Source organism: Capricornis sumatraensis, chromosome 2 (assembly GCF_032405125.1).
Source record: "Capricornis sumatraensis isolate serow.1 chromosome 2, serow.2, whole genome shotgun sequence".
NCBI classification, from domain to species: Eukaryota; Metazoa; Chordata; class Mammalia; order Artiodactyla; family Bovidae; genus Capricornis; species Capricornis sumatraensis.
This window is the reverse complement of record NC_091070.1, coordinates 109,656,669-109,661,900: the sequence shown is the minus strand read 5'-3', so window position 1 is coordinate 109,661,900 and position 5,232 is coordinate 109,656,669. Positions and strand designations below refer to the sequence as shown.

At 42.2% G+C, this 5,232-nt stretch overlaps 1 non-coding gene across 1 annotated transcript; it reads right to left on the bottom strand.

Annotated features, from left to right (window-relative positions):
* Window positions 1-4,499: 4,499 nt before the first annotated feature.
* On the bottom strand, window positions 4,500-4,572 carry TRNAV-CAC (transfer RNA valine (anticodon CAC)). Its single transcript has one exon. It is a non-coding gene; the product is annotated as a tRNA-Val (tRNA).
* Between the last annotated feature and the right edge of the window lie 660 nt (window positions 4,573-5,232).

Sequence of the window (5,232 nt, the reverse complement as noted above, 5' to 3'; positions counted from 1 at the left end):
TTAGATGGCATCACTGACTCAATGGACATGAGTTTGAGCAAGCTCTAGGAGACGGTGAAGGACAGGTCGGGGCATGCTGCAGTCCATGAGGTCACAAAGAGTCGGACACAACTGAGTGACTGAACAACAAGGGACATAATGTACAATGTGATAAATATAATTAATACTACTGTATGTTACATATTAAAGTTACTTAAGATAGTAAATTCTAACAGTTCTCATCACAAGGAAAAAAACATTATTTTAATGTTATTTTATTTTGTATCTATATGAGGTAATGGATGTTCATTAAACTAATTATGGTAATCATTTCATGATGTATATAAGTCGAATCATTGTGCTGTACACCTTAAACTTATACAGTGCTGAATGTCAACTATTTCTCAATAAAACTGGAAAGGGGGAAATTGTTCAATTAAAGAACAAATGAAGACTGGCTTTGAAAATTTCCTGAGCAGCTTAATTTATCTTATTTTGCAAGACAAGGCAGACTAACTTGACTTGGTCGCTTCTTGCTTATGCCTCTGGAAATCATAGGCACATCTTAAACTCTTTACCATGTTGATATGAGGTAACCACTAACCAATTCCTTATCATTTAAGAAAATTCTAATTCTGTAACCAATGCCATAAAGAATAAACAGTCTCTGCATCCTCACTAATACAAGCAATTTTATAACAATACAGTTGGCTCTCCTTACCTATGCATTCCACATTCTTGGAGTGAACTAGCCAAGAATCAAAAATAGTTGGAAAAAAAAATTCTAGAAAATTCCCAAAAACAAAACTTGAATTTCCTACAAGCCAGCAACTATTTACATGGAATTTATATTGTATTTACAGCTATTCACATAACATTTGGGCTTCCCTGGTGGCTCAGTGGTAAAGAATCTGCCTGCAATGTAGGGGACCTGGGTTTGATCCCTGGATTGGAAAGATTCCCATGGAGAAGAGAATGGCAGCCCACTCCAGAATTCCACAGATAGAGCAGCCTGGAAGGCTACAGTCTATGGAGTTTTGAAGAGCGGGACACGACTGAATGACTCACACACACACACACACACACACACACACACACGCACTCACATACATACAATAAAAAGAAAAAAAGAATCTATGACGGCATTGTCTGTCATCCGTTGGACTGGGTCACCATCTAGTATCTATAACGGGGGGAAGAAAAGTAAAATGAGTGGGTGCCCACTGTGAAATTATTTACATCAGCTGGAAACAAAGACTGAATGTGCACACAGCAACCTGGGTAGACCCCAAAGTCACATGCTAAGTGAAAAACATATGCGAGATTAGGAAACAATTACACACAAAACAACTACACAGCCTGTGAGGATACATACAAATTCATAATACATAACAAACACATTAGAGAGGGGGTGGAAGTAGGGACTAGGATAAAAGACAGTAATAAACTGACATAAATAAAGCAAGGGCATGCACCCATCCATGTGAATTAAGGGCAATGAATTGAGATTAACACTGTATCCAAGGTCCACCCCCAAGTTATTCAATGTTGTGAATACATAGTTTAATGTCATACAAAAATTTTAATAAGAAACAAAAATAGGTATTTGTATGAGCATACAGAACAGACTTCAAATACATGAGTTTTTTTTTCCTGAGAAATTTTAAAACAATCATTAACAGCTGTATTAGGGCATACTTGACATGCAACAAAGTGAACATATTCAAAATGTACAAGTTGTTAAGTTTTGACAAAATGTATAGATCTGTGAATGCATGTTTACAACAGGCGACTGACTTGCCCATTAGGTACAGGAGGCGTACACCTTCAAAAATGTGTCAACTGTTTAATTCAAAATGTGTTAATTTTTAAAATTCCTTTAAATTCAAAAGAACATAATAAAATTTTACAAACGTTTTTATATAATATTAATGTACTATGCTCAGTCACTCAGGCATGTCTGACTCTTTGCCACCCCATGGACTGTAGCCCTCCAGGTTTCTGTGGCCACAGGATTCTCCAGGCAAGAAGACTGGAGTGGGCTGCCATGTCCTTCTCCAGGGGATCTTCCCGACCCAGGATGGAAGCTTCGTGTTCTGTGTCTCCTGCATTACAGGCAGGTTCTTTACCCACTTATATCAAAGCAGCTGTATAATATCTTATATCAATAAATTATATATTATATAATCATATACCATAGTCAATTATCTGTGGTATATGTAAATAAACTATATTAATAAATAAAATTTAAATTAAAAATATCAGACAATCCTAAAGGAAATCACTGGAATATTCATTGGAAGGACTGATGCTGAAGCTGAAGCTCTTATACTTTGGCTACCTGATGCAAAGAACTGACTCATTGGTAAAGACTCTGATGCGGGGAAAGATGGAAGGCAGGAGAAGGGGATGACAGAGGATGAGATGGTTGGGATGGCATCACAGACTCGATAGAGATGAGTTTGAGCAAGCTCTGGGAATTGGTGACGGGCAGGGGAGCCAGGCGTGCTGCACTCCATGGGGTCACAAAGAGACACGACCGAGCGACTGAACTGAAATATTTAAACATTAATATTTTAATACTTAAACATTATTTTTATGAGAGGTTCCACGAAGATCAAAGTGTCTAGGGCCAGTGAAAGTCACAATGACAGCCCTGCCACAGTTAAGGTGGACATATCCACGGTTTCCCCTTCCTGACTTTCCCTTTCTAATACTTATTGCCTGCCGTTGTCTTTCCTCTCATCAAGCAATCACTGATCGGCTTTCTGTCATTATAGTTTTAATTTTCTACAATTTTATATAAATGGAATCATACAACACTTTTTTGATTGAAATTTTCCCCCAGCATAAGAGTAATAATAATAATGTTTCCTGAGTAGCATTCCATTTTCTGCATGTAATCATAATTTAACTTCACCTGTTGAGTGACATTTGTATTGTTTCCAGCTTTGGGCTGTTATAAATAAAGCTACTATGCATATTCATATACAATTCAATGCACATACACTTAATTTTCTCTTGTAAATACCTGGGATTAGAATGGCTGAATCATATCATTGTAGTTGAACTTTCCAAGAAATTGTTAACTGTTTTCCTAGGTGGGTGTAACATTTTACATTCCCCTCAGCAGTGTATGCGTGTTTCAGTCCCTCCACATTCTGGACATCTGGTATCATATGCACTGTTTTACATGTGTAGGGATTTGTTGTTTTGTTCAGCTGCTAGGCCTTGTCTGACTCTTTGTGACGCCATGGACTGCAGCACGCCAGGCATTCCTGTCCTTCCCATCCTTTGCGTTCATGTCCATTGAATCCGTGATGCTATCCAAACATCTCATCCTCTGCTGGCTTCTTCTCCTCTTGTCTTTGATCTTCCCCAGCATTGGGGTCTTTTCCAATGAGTCAGCTCTTCGAATCAGGTGGCCAAAGTATTGGAGTTTCAGCTTCAGCAACAGTCCTTTCAACGAATATTCAGGGTTGATTTCCTTTAGGATTGACTGGTTTGATCTCCTTGCTGTCCAAGGGACTCTCAAGAGTCTTCCCCAACAGCACAATTCGAAGGCATCAGTTCTTCCGTGCTCAGCCTTCTTTATGGTACAACTCTCATATCCATACATGACTACTAGAAAAACTATAACTTTTACTATACAGACTTTTGTTGGAAAAGTGATGTTCTGCCTTTTTATATGCTGTCTAGCTAGGTTTGTCATAGCTTTCCTTCCAAGGAGCAAGCGATGTGTAGTGATATCTCATTGTATTTTAAATTTGCATTTCCCTAATGATTAATGAAGTAGAATATCTTTAGATAGGATTATTTGCTGTCCCTCTATCTTTGGAGAAGTGTCTGTGCCAACTGCCCAATGGGGGTGGGAGGAATGTGCGTGAAAATAACTTTTAATTCAAAGAAAATAAATATTGTTTTCCCCTGGTTTAGAACCATGGGCCTTAGGGCTTTAGGATTCCCTGTGGGAAAAGACTCAGAGGAGGGAAGGAGGAAGCATCTCCATGACTGGGAACTTTAGTGCTGAATGCATGGGAACAGCTTAAAACGAGAATAGAAATAGGAAGGGTGGGTCTTGTAGTGGTGAGAGAGCAGAGTGAGTTGGGACACTGGCTCTGCAACTATGTTCCGTTCATTTCTCTGGACTGCAGGGTAAACATACCTGCTGTCAGCTTACAGCGAGATAACATCAGGCACATAGCTGGGTTTTGATACAGGTTTGCAAATTCCCTGCAGGAGACAGCCCCTAGCGGTCCGCGCTGAAGTGTCCAGAGCCTGAGCAGAGGACACCGCCCTGAGTCAGAACTTGGTCCAGGGGATCCAGATAGGATCTATGACTTCATCTGAGTGGCCAAAATTGTTTTAGACTTACAGTGTCAGAAAAGATAACGAAAAACTGCAAGGGCCGACGTCTGCGAAGGTACCTGCTGAACTAGTCTTAGGGTTCTGGCAGGAATGAGTCAAGAACCGCTGATCCAGCCAGGGATCAATCAGCGGGGGAAAAAAAGAAACCCTCTTGTTTCCGCCCGGTTTCGAACCGGGGACCTTTCGCGTGTGAGGCGAACGTGATAACCACTACACTACGGAAACTCTGCAAGGCTAGTCGCCTCAAAAGCTCATCTTGAGAGACATCAGCTTGTCACTGTGTCCGTGGCTAGGAGGCAAGCGTGGGGGGCATCGAGCACAGCCCTGCCGGACCCCAGCGCCTGGAGGTGGCCTGCAAGGCCCTGATGCGCGCCCTGCCTCATGGCCGCAGAGGAACCCCATCGTGCCTTATCTGGAACTTCAGGCGCAAGTGAAGCTCCAGCCAGTGCTGTTGCTGTTGAAAGCCGGAGTCTGCGGGCTAAAATTCCAGGCTTCCTCAAATGTTTGTCGGGCAATTTTCCCGATCCTGGTGGTCCCGGAGGAACGATGGCGGGGAGCCGGCCCGCCCTGGGGCCAGGTCACCCGCCGGCGCTTAGCTCACGTCCCCTGCTCCGAAACTGGAGAGAAAATGGCGCAGTAGCTACAGTAGGAAGAGACTTGGGTGACAGATTCGGTCACGATAAGGAAAACCAGCTCATGCGTGAAACAAATATGCACCTTAACGTTTGCCCCGTGCTTACTTGTTGTGAAGGCAGCTGTAACGGGAAGACTCAGTTCTTCCCTTCCCATGTCTTTCTTCCTTTTGCTACTCGCACCAGGACTTCACTTGTGGTTACCAGGCGGGAGCCCCCCCCCCCCCCCCCAGGCAAATCTGTCTGACACCAA